Source organism: Poecilia reticulata, chromosome 1 (assembly GCF_904066995.2).
Source record: "Poecilia reticulata chromosome 1, P_reticulata-male-v2, whole genome shotgun sequence".
Taxonomy (NCBI): Eukaryota; Metazoa; Chordata; class Actinopteri; order Cyprinodontiformes; family Poeciliidae; genus Poecilia; species Poecilia reticulata.
In genome coordinates, this window is record NC_088830.1 from 2,046,146 (window position 1) to 2,058,203 (window position 12,058).

At 40.6% G+C, this 12,058-nt stretch overlaps 1 protein-coding gene and 1 long non-coding RNA gene across 4 annotated transcripts in view; one reads left to right on the top strand and one right to left on the bottom strand.

The window, feature by feature from the left end:
* LOC103462363 (protein sidekick-1) overlaps positions 1–12,058 on the top strand; it is a 592,150-nt gene that overhangs the window by 342,349 nt on the left and 237,743 nt on the right. The window lies entirely within an intron of this gene.
* LOC145551950 (uncharacterized) lies at positions 6,575–7,110 on the bottom strand. Of its 2 annotated transcripts, none has more exons than XR_014087846.1 (2): positions 6,876–7,110; positions 6,575–6,770 (listed from the first exon to the last, which is right to left on the bottom strand). It is a non-coding gene; the product is annotated as an uncharacterized LOC145551950 (long non-coding RNA). The 2 variants fall into 2 exon arrangements; XR_014087849.1 differs by having other exon boundaries at positions 6,859–7,110.

Below are 12,058 nucleotides of genomic sequence, written 5' to 3' on the forward strand. Positions count from 1 at the left end.
GGTTGATTAGTTAATTTTAAACTCCTGCTCTGCTGTTATTTTAATGTAGCCTGGTAAAATGAGGAACCCAGACACAAAGTTATCAATGGGGTTTTCTTTATTTCCCGAATACTCTAATAGAATAAGAGTATTGTTAAATTTATTTGGAGTTATACAGAATGATAAATTTTGGTTAAAGATCTTATAGTGACAGCTACTTTAATAGCAGAAATCAAATAAATCTCTTTTTTTTTATTGAGTGCATAAACAACCGAAGCAGGCACGCTTCTACAAAAGAAAAATAAATAAAATCACACAGACTTCTTACAATATGATAAACCTAGTGTAACATTTCAAAATACTCACATAGTAAACTTGGCTTACAACTCGAAATTGTGGAAGGCAACGGGCCATTCACCCTAACTGGCACTGTATAGTAAGGTCAGATAAACATATATTCAGGGAAATAACAGATCACTGTTTAACTAAAACCAGAGATTATTCAACAGAAACTCACAATATCCCAGGACATACCAAGCTCCACAGTTCCTCACAGAGCCCGAACAAGCTCCACAGTTTTTCACAAAAACCTTCCGTTTAGGACCGCAGAAAACCGTTATGAACGTTAGCACACCGTAGCGAGCACAACAAAGCTGCTTCTACCGGTCTAACGGTTTTCACCCCATTCTCTAACGAGCTGGCACACACAGCTCCCTCTGGTGGCCACTGCGAAACAACACCTCACCACTCGGCTACACACTCCCCTGCTAAAAAGTCAACGTCCTCGATGACTTAATACATTTTATTTCATAACACTTCTGGCCTGCCGGAAGCTACATTGTATGCTGATCTAGGGTCATGATGGGGTTTGAATGAAACCCTGTATTTTCTCTCAAAGTCCTACGAGTTTCAGGGGCTGGTAAAGCATTCGTGTTGTCATCTGGATGACCGTAAGTGACTTCAGGTCCAACACAATCATTAGTTGCTTTCCAACTAAATGGTTCAGTTTCTGGTTTTAAATTATGTACTAACTCTGCACCCCGAACCTCTGTGCCCCTGGTCTTTTGAAGTGGTTGCCTCACATTTAAGAAAGGGTGTTCCTCCAAAACAATATACTCAGGATCCCCGTAGCTAGGGATATCCTCAACAGACGGACAGTCAGTTAGTACTGCTGGGTTGCTTCGGCTTTGAGGAGAAGAGATGTGAACAGGGCTTACACATGGCCTAAGGTCAGCCCGATGGACTCTCTTAAAAGGGCCTCCCTCCACTGGTTCCACAGTGTGGGTGGTGCCCTGGATCTCTACTACCCTATGAAGAACAGGTCCCCAAGCATCCTGTATTTTATTTCTGCCCTGTGGCCTGTGCCGGAGATACACTAACTGGCCCACACTTATTGAGGGACAGTAGACATTCGGTTCATCATGCTCCAGCCGTTCAGCAGATTTCTGTTCTGTGTACTCTCTTGCCCTTGCATGGGCTTCCCTAAGACGTTCCTGGTGCACAGCTAGCCAATCAGTTCTTTTTTCTGATTGGTGCCGCTGACCTAGCAGAGCATCAAGAGGTAGATGTGGATGGACCCCAAAGAGCAAGAAATGGGGTGAGTAGCCTGTGGTCGCATGTGGTGTCACATTATATGCGTACACCAACTCTGCTACATGTTCAGTCCAGTGTCGTTTCTTTTCAGGTGGCAGGGTTCGCAAGAGGTCATGGAGAGTCCTATTAAATCTTTCACATTGTGCATTCCCCTGGGGATGGTGAGGGGTAGTACGGGTTTTCTTCACTCCGTACAACTTGCATAACTCTGCAATGACTTCACTCTCAAAGTTTCTGCCCTGGTCTGAATGTAATCTCTCAGGCACCCCATATTTCATAAACCACTCACGAAGGAGAATCTTGGCTGTGGTGCCTGCCTTTTGATCACGGGTGGGGTATGCCTGGGTAAACTTAGTGAACACATCTGTTACTACTAAAACATTCTCACGGCCATCAGAGGCGGGTTCCAAGATGGTAAAATCTATCGCAATTACTTCCAGTGGCCGTGTAGCTAGAAATGACTTCATGGGGGCATGAATCTTTGGCTGGGGCATTTTAGTGAGAACACATCTCTGACATCTTTTAACCCACTGTTCAATATCATCATACATACCCACCCAAAAGCATCTCTGTCTGAGGAGACTTTGTGTCCGTTCAATCCCTTGATGCCCCATGCTATCATGCGCACTAGAAAGAACAGTTTCTTTCAGGCAGGTAGGTAAAAGGAGCTGGTGGCATTCCCCAAGACGAGAATCATCTATTACTCGGTAAAGCAACCCCTTCACCTCCTTGATCCGATGCCATTGACGGAGTAGAGAAACTACAGGCTTAGCCAGCTGTGTTCTGTCTCTGTGAGTAGGCTGTTTTTTTCTGTCCCAAAATCTCCTAAAGGAGCTTATTGTGGGATCTGTACTCTGAAAGTGGCACAACTCTTCTGGGCTGTATCCCGGCAAGGTGGGCGTGTTACCCTCCAAATCACTTCTGCCCGTATCTGACCCAGTCCCTGAAACTCGGACTTCCCGAACATGACAGCATCTGATCCCAGCATAGCAGAGGTCTGGGCCAAGAGGGGTCCCCTTCCTCATGTTGCAAATGGCTATACAGCCATCCATTTCCCTATCATCTGGATTTGGATGAGGCTCCCCTGCTAATGGATGCCTGGAGAGAGCATCTGCAGCAGTGTTACACCGACCCGGTCGATACTTTACCTCAAAGTCAAAAACTGCAAGTTGGGCTACCCAGCGTTGCTCAATAGCTCCTAACTTAGCTGTGTTTAGGTGGCACAGTGGATTGTTATCTGTCAGCACAGTGAACTTTGAACCCAGAAGGTAGCCCCTAAACTTTTCCGAGACTGCCCATTTAAGGGCTAGGAGTTCAAGTTTCATACTGCTGTAGTTCCTGTCATTTCTTTCTGCATTGCGAAGCCTTCTACTAGCATATGCTATAACTCTCTTCTCCCTGCCTTGCTGTTGATAAAGGACTGCTCCTAATCCAGCATTGCTGGCATCTGTTTCAACAATGAAAGGCAGGGAAAAGTCAGCATAACCCAACAGAGGAGCACTGGTCAGCTTCTCTTTTAGTAGGTCAAATGCCTTTTGGCACTCATGGGACCACAATACTTCAAACTGTCTCCTTGAGCCAGATAAACTATTATTTTTGAGACATGCATTTACCACATCGTGGAGTGGACCCGCTATTTGTGAAAACCCATCTATGAACCTTCTGTAGTAACTGCAGAATCCCAAGAATGACCTCAACTCTTTTACTGTGTTGGGGATCTTCCACTGTTCCACTGCTGTTGTTTTCTCAGGGTCTGTCCCAATGCCCTCCGCAGATACCTCATGACCAAGGAAACGCACTTTTGACTGAAGGAAATGGCATTTCTCCACCTTCACTTTAAGCCCAGTATCTCTCAGCCTGCCCAGAATCAGCTCAAGTCGCTTTAAATGGTCCTCAAAAGACTGCGAGTACACTAAAATATCATCTAGGTACACCAGCATGATTTGCATTATTAGATCACTCATAGCCCCTGCATTAGTCTCTGAAAGGTGGCTGGCCCATTACATACCCCAAAAGGCAAACGCAAGTACTCATACAGCCCAAAAGGGGTGGTAAAAGCTGTCTTGTGTTGGTCATTCTCACGGACAGCCACCTGATGGTATCCACTGGCAAGGTCTATGGTAGAAAAAACCTTGCACCATGGAGGGCATCAAAACATTCATCAATGCGAGGTAAAGGAAAAGCATCCCTTCGGGTCTTTGTGTTTAGTTTCCGATAGTCAACGCACAGGCGTAAACTGCCATCTGCCTTCCTGACCAAGACCACCGGGGAAGCATAAGCACTAGTGCTTTCCCTAATGACGCCCTTTTTCACTAACTTGCTGATGTGCTCCCTAACCTCATTATACTGTGTAGGTGGTATACGACGGTACGGCTGTGCCACTGGTTCATCATCCACAAGATGGATCTCATGCTTGACCTGGTCGGTGTAACCTAAATCCTCATCATAAGAAGCAAATACATCTGCATATTTAGCCAGCAGCTCTGTTAGTCTGGCCCGCTCCGCATCTGTACCCCCCATGTCCAGTTGGGCTAACAATGATTGGAGATCATCGTTTTCAGCTTGTTCCTCCTTATGTTCTATCACTACTTCTTCTTGTGAAGCAGAGATACGACGGAACCACACTTCTGTCTGGTTGCCATCCACACATTCCACTTTGGATAATGTGCCCAGTCTAGTTTTGTGGCACAAAAACACATCATCCTGGGAGAAATTCATGACTTGCACAGGGAAGGAGGACTTAGTAGGCTCTACCAATGTGGGCACTACAAAGAAATCCTTGGGCAGATTTGTCACTGCTGGTTCCAGGACCAGATAACCAGCTTCATCTTTTGTTGACATAATTCCCTTAGCATAGACTGTGGCTATTGAAAGGGCAGGCACATGAACTGTTTCCCTGCTGGAAATTTTGGCTGTGGAAGCTTTCTGGAGGACCTTGCTTTTTTGTAGCCTCTGAAAGGCTTCCCTCCAATCTGGGTCAAGTTCTCCTTTGAGTGCATTATCAAACTCAGCCGTAACCAGCTGTTAACATCTCTTTATAATGTTCATCCCCAAGAGACCAGGGACTGATTTTTAGACATTGTTGGCAAGAGATGGCTTGAGTCTGTCTCCTCCTTCAACTGTCCACCAGGGTTTGAATCTTTAACGACTAAAAACCCACACTCTGGTATGCTTAACCCCATAGCCTCCACATCCAGCTCAACATAGCCAATATATGGAATCGGCAAAGCATTTGCTGCTGTCAGTTTGAGCCAGTTGGCAGTAGGGACAACATTCTCCTCTTTTCCTAGCAGATACTTTTTAAAAAAAGACTCAGAGAGGGTACTAACCTGGCTCCCAGTGTCTAAAAGGCAAGAAACTGGGACCCCATTGATGCAAACTGTAACCTCCCTACACTCCCCCACTGCACGCTCCAAAAATATTTCACGGTTTAACGTCTTAGAGCCTTTTGTCCCCCCTCGGATAGCCTGGCTCCCAGCAACCGAGGGAGTTAGTTTTCCTGAAAAGATGTGGAAGGAGTACCCTGTGGTCTACCTGGGTTACGTTGCATGCATTCTTTAGCAATATGCCCAACCCCACTGCATTTGAAACAAATTGGCTTCCCGTCATCTGTAAACTGAGGTTTCAGCCTAATCCTTCCATTTTTTTCTTGGCTAGACTTCTCCTTGCAAGCAAAGCTCTCTTTTAGTGCAAGGGTTAATTCACCCATGGCTTTACTCTGTTCAGAAACCACTCTAACAATATCCTCTAGCGTAGTAGCAGGTTGGTCTTTAGAACCATCAGTTCCCTGATTTACTTGACTGACATTGTCACACATAACCTTTCTGGTTTTAGCGATTCTAGTATGGCTGCTACTTTTTTCAATAGACCAGCCAATGGCTTCTTCGCGAACATCTAGTAGACTGGACTGGGGTTTGTCCCGAACCATCTTGCGCAGCTCTCTTCTAAGAGATGAATCTCGTACACCCTCTACAAACTGGTCTCTGACTGCCATCTTAGCATTGGATACAGCATCTGGTTGTTGTTTAAGGGCTAGACGTAGAATTTGAGAGAGAGCATGGGAATACTCCTGAAAGTCCTCACATTCTCTCTGTTCACGACCATAGAATGCCTGTAAAAGCTGAGTTACACTACGTCTTTCAGAATAGGCTTCACGAAGCAATTGGAACACCTCACTAGGATCTTTTGGTTCTTCATCCATGCATAATCTCACCTCCTCCAGTGCAGGGCCTTTCAGAAGAGACAGAATAAAATCAAGTTTGTCTTCGGTAGTTTGACACCTGGTTCTTATGACACGGTCAACCTCCTCAATAAACTCCTCGACGGAGCGGCCATCTTTTACTGGGTCACCACTAAAAGACTGGATTTGTCGTTCTCTAGGTACATATACATATGACCTGTTACTTAGACTGGCAATGGTTTCCATTGCTTGGTCATGTTTTTCAGTCAGTTCAATAAACCGTGCTTGCAAAGTTTCCATGACATCAGTCTCATCTCCATGGCTACCAGCTTGGGCATCATCGTTTTCTGACATCTTGAATGGTCTAAAACTGACCTCGTTCAGGAACAGTCACTGAAGAAAAAGTACAGTCTGATATCAAGATGTCCACTGTGTTTCCCTCCAGGGGTGTTACTCTCCACACCTCAATGTGGTAAGGATCTACGCAGACACTTCACTGGTCCTCCAACAGGCTTCCAGGCTGTCATCAACACACTGGCTCCTTCCCCACACTGGTGGCTTCAACCTACCACAGTTGTTTATGCACTCCTAAAACTAAGAACCTGCTAATGTATTAAACTCCAAATTAGAGAACCCCACTCCTGGTACCAAAATATGTAGCCTGGTAAAATGAGGAACCCAGACACAAAGTTATCAATGGGGTTTTCTTTATTTCCCGAATACTCTAATAGAATAAGAGTATTGTTAAATTTATTTGGAGTTATACAGAATGATAAATTTTGGTTAAAGATCTTATAGTGACAGCTACTTTAATAGCAGAAATCAAATAAATCTCTTTTTTTTATTGAGTGCATAAACAACCGAAGCAGGCACGCTTCTACAAAAGAAAAATAAATAAAATCACACAGACTTCTTACAATATGATAAACCTAGTGTAACATTTCAAAATACTCACATAGTAAACTTGGCTTACAACTCGAAATTGTGGAAGGCAACGGGCCATTCACCCTAACTGGCACTGTATAGTAAGGTCAGATAAACATATATTCAGGGAAATAACAGATCACTGTTTAACTAAAACCAGAGATTATTCAACAGAAACTCACAATATCCCAGGACATACCAAGCTCCACAGTTCCTCACAGAGCCCGAACAAGCTCCACAGTTTTTCACAAAAACCTTCCGTTTAGGACCGCAGAAAACCGTTATGAACGTTAGCACACCGTAGCGAGCACAACAAAGCTGCTTCTACCGGTCTAACGGTTTTCACCCCATTCTCTAACGAGCTGGCACACACAGCTCCCTCTGGTGGCCACTGCGAAACAACACCTCACCACTCGGCTACATTAATAATGGAACCAAACGAACAGAATTGCGCAACACCTTGTTGAAACAATAATCACTGAGATTATTATTGTTGTTGGGTCATTCATTTGAACACGTTTTGTTGATTTTTTGTTGTTCTTTAATAAAGTTACGAACGTTTTGATAAGGAGTCAGAGGAGGATGTGCTGGTCTCAGCGTCCTGGCGGCGTTCAGTTTGTTACCTAATGCCGAGATCGACTCAAAACCTTCCGCGATCGACATATTGCGCCCCTGCTCCGAACAGTTCAGAAACAATATGAAATGGAAAAAAATTATTAACCGATTAAGTCGTGTTTTAGATTATTCTTGAAAAACTAATCAGTCACCGCTGATTAGTGGGCACACTCACGGCTGCACAGTGAACCCGTTGATCCTTTACTGCTGACAGGCTCTCCCCTCTCTTGCAGGTACTGCGTACCCCACTAAATCTTTTAGGGGTACGCAGTACCCTGCCGTACCCCCTTACTTTCACCCCTGGCTACAACCATAGACATAATATAAGCTTATATTATGTATATAATATAAGCTTATATAGATATAATATATATGTCTATATATATTATAGACATATAATATATATATATATATAGACATATATATATGTCTATACATATATTATGCTTATATTATGTCTATAATATAAGCTTATGTCTATAAGCTTATATGTCTATATGAGCTTATAGACGTATAAGCTTATATGTCTACAAGCTTATAGACATAATATAAGCTTATATGTCTACAAGCTTATAGACATAATATAAGCTTATGTCTACAAGCTTATATGTCTATATAAGCTTATAGACGTATAAGCTTATATGTCTACAAGCTTATAGACATAATATAAGCTTATGTTATGTCTATGGCTACACCTATCGTGCGTTTCTGCAGCGTTGATCTGCTGGCGTTACCGGGGAAACGCGGTTTGACGTAACACCTGCTGCGGCTGGAAGTTTTATGGCAAGCCGTTTTAACATAAATTCGGTTTTACCGCCCTTACATTCCAGATATCTCAAATTGTTTTGTGACTAAACGTTTTAGCGATTTAAGATATCTCTAATTATATTTCGACTACACAAAATAACTATTTGAGATATCTCTAATTACATTCTGACTAGTCCAAATGATGTCAGATTTACCATTGACTTGTATGGAGACTTCAATTCAAGATATCTAAAATGAATTACTGACTATCTGAAATACACATTTCAGATATCTACAATTAAATTATGACTAGTCATAAAGTAAATTCAAGATATCTCGATTTTGGTTTTGACTAGTCATAATTCTAATTAAAGATATCTCAAATTCTCCATAATTCATGATATTTTAAAGGATTTTTGGATAGGAGAAATGTAGTTTTGACTAGTGAAAACTAAATTATAGATATCTTAAAAGCAAATAATGACTAGACAAAACTAAATTAAAGATATCTTGAATTGTAATTTTGACAATCAAAATTTCTTTTAAGATATCTCTAAATGAATTCGAGATATCTTGAATTACACAGCTTTTCTATTTTAGATATCTTAAATTGACATTCCGACTGGTCAGAATAACATTACTGGTGTCTTGAATTAGTATTTTGTCTAGTTAAAATGTCCCTGACTTGCGTAGCATTTTGAAAGTTTAATAAAACAATGAAAAATAGAGAAAACAGAAAAAGATATTTGAAATTGCACAATTTTCTTGTTGAAAATGGATTGACGATAGCAATTTTAGCTTTTAGCTTTCAATGCTGTTTTTAAGTGCATTCGGTTCGTCAGAAGTGAATAAACAGGAAATTCTTTGCAGATATCAGAAGCGGTCTTATAGTTTATGAAGTTTTGCTATCTCCGCATTTCCAACATTGTCATGCTCTTTCTAATTTGTAACTGACAATTTTGTGCAGGAAACATAAGATTCTGCAGGCAACTGTTTGGACACCATAAAGGGGCTTCCACATCATTCTTAATTCAGATATCTAAAATTGTAATTTTGACTAGTCATAATTGTGTTGAAGATTTATTAAATCGTAATTACGGATATTGTCCCGTCAAATGACAAATCCAGTGACATTATTTGAGATATCTTGAAAGGAATTTTGACTAGTCAAAATGTAACTGAAGATATCTTGAATTATTATTCTTAGTAGTCAGAATGTAAATACAGATATCTTAAATTACCATTCCGGATCGTCAAAATGTAGTTTTGTCTAGTCAACATGCATTTTTAGATATCTGGAATGTAATTACAGATACTCAGACGAAACCGAATTTATGTTAAAACGGCTTGCCATAGCGGTTATTGTGGCGTGCGGCTTCCATCTAGTCCTCGCCTGCTGACTCGCTGTGTTTCCACCCTTGGGTAAGCTACTTGCTATTTAACTTTTGATTTATTTTATCTGGATCCACAGTTAATGGGTTTTCAGTTTCAGGCACGTGATTGTGTTTTGGAGCTGCAGCGCTTTGGACACTGCTGTCTTTCTTCCCATTGTTTGTTTGGGCCGCTCTCAACAAAACTTGTTGCTGGTTGGGCAGACTGTGTGGGCGGGGCATTACTCCTCTGGCTCCGTTGAAGGGCATTTGGAACCGGATGACGACAACGACTTGTTTCATTGTTTGAAGTGTTTTTCTTTTACGGTTTGTATTTGTTGTGCGTTATTGAAACTACTAATTTGTTTGCTTCTTTTTTGGTTTGATTTACTAATTTGTACGGAAGAGGATTAGGGCCACTGGAAAAAAAATAAAACAGTTCTGACTTTAATTTCGGAATTCTGAGATTAAAGTCAGAATTCTGAGAAAAACAGTCAGAATTCTGACTTTAATCTCAGAAGTCAGAATTCTGAGATGTATAAGAGTGTGCAGTTTTCACACTAAAACTTGGCATATGGACAAATTCAGAAAAGTGCAGTGAACAAAAAAATCAGGATGTATAAAGCCGTGTGCATGCACGTGGCTGCGCACCTTTCCTTTATACATCTCAATTTGCGGGTAATAGAGCACAGCTGCTGGTCCGCCTGTAGCCACCTATAAATATACAGGTCCTTCTCAAAAAATTAGCATATTGTGATAGTTAATTATTTTCCATAATGTAATGATAAAAATTAAACTCATATATTTTAGATTCATTGCACACCAACTGAAATATTTCAGATCTTTTATTGTTTTAATACTGATGATCTTGGCATGCAGCTCATGAAAACCCAAAACTCCTATCTCAAAAAATTAGCATATTTCATCCGACCAATAAAAGAAAAGTGTTTTAATACCAAAAAAGTCAACCTTCAAATAATTATGTCCAGTTATGCACTCAATACTTGGTCGGGAATCCTTTTGCAGAAATGACTGCTTCAATGCGGCGTGGCATGGAGGCAATTAGCCTGTGGTACTGCTGAGGTTGCTTGAGCACCTGCCCCTTTCGCTCCTTGCCCCCAAGTGCCCTTTTGGTCAAATTTGTTTTTTTTTGGTATTATTGTTTCCTAAGCCCTCTTCTGACACATAAAAGCATGTACAAAAATTATTAGCTTTTTTATTTTTTTTTTGTATAACATAATAAGCCGGTCACCTTGTTACCTTTGACCTTTTGCCCGTGACGCAAGATGCAGTTGCCTCTCGCACAGCGAGATAAAGCGGGTACCTGGAGCTCAACGTAGCGAACATTCCAGTTTAAGAACAGTTTTTGGTGAATAATAAAAAAAACGTTTTTGGTGAATAAAGTGGAGTAGACTTGCTACTTGTCAGATGACGGAAAACGTTGAAGAATCGTTTCTGCTTCAGCTCGGAGTCGCGGTTTAAGCAGAGAGGTAATGAAATGCAACAGACACTGACAGGCCTCTGCGTCTGCCTTTCTCTCAAGAACTACTGAGCGGGAGGAGACAGACAGGTGAGGAAAAACTGTTCTTATCTATTGATTCAGTATTTTTATCATAGACATTAGGCTGTTGTTGTGCTATTAGCTAGCTGCTAGCTAACGACTTTGCTAGCTAAGCAAAATAACTAAAAAGCTTCTTCCCAGTATCGTTAATAACAGCAGTTATTCTTCAGTATCGCTTATGCAATAGGGGCACATCGCCTGTCCAAAACCGATCATCTGGAACAACATGGATATATGTCCGATCTTCTAATTTTCTTTGCTGCATAATGTACATTTCATTTATTCCAGTGTTAGGTAAATGTATCTTGAAAGAGAATAGCGCTTAAATAAAAGTTCAACAAGGATATTCATTTAGAATTAAAATTAACTCACCGTTAATTACCATGATAGATATAATGAATGTAATAAAAGTGTATCATTAATGAAGGGGAAAAACTCAGCCCAGACTTTAAGTACGTTTAGTGTCTGGTTTGCAGAGTATGAAGTTATATTTTTTCCCCAATTATTCAAATTTTTTATTTATTTTTTTACCTCAGTTAAGTAAAATAAAATTGTAATCAAAACTTTTGGAATTGTAATGATTCCTTAAAAAAAAAAAAAAAAAAGTTTTGTTTAAAAGACTTTTTTTTCAATTAAATAACAAATTTTTACCTAACATAAACTTTTATTTGCACACATCAGAAATATTTTGTTGTGATTTTAGGCCCTGCCCACAATGTCATGTGAGAATGACAAGCAAAACTTTGAGTCACAAACAAAAACTTAGAATAGCAAGAAAAGATTTATGACATGCCCAAAAATAATAAGTAATTCACTTCATGAGTCAAAAATGTGTGATTTTAATAAAAAAAAGTTTTTAAACAAAACTCAGTAGGCTTTTCTCATGGTGATATGCATTAACTATTCAATATTTGCTCTTTTTTTCTTCTTTTTTCTGCAGTTCCACGTTAAAGTTTGATTCAGCTCTGCTTTCCTGAGTGGACCATCTTCATCTCCACTGCAAGTGTAGCAAACAGGCAGCTCTTTTTTTCATAGATTACAGTACACTAAAAGGTTGCATTGTGCCCTTGTTTATATTTTTAATTCTGT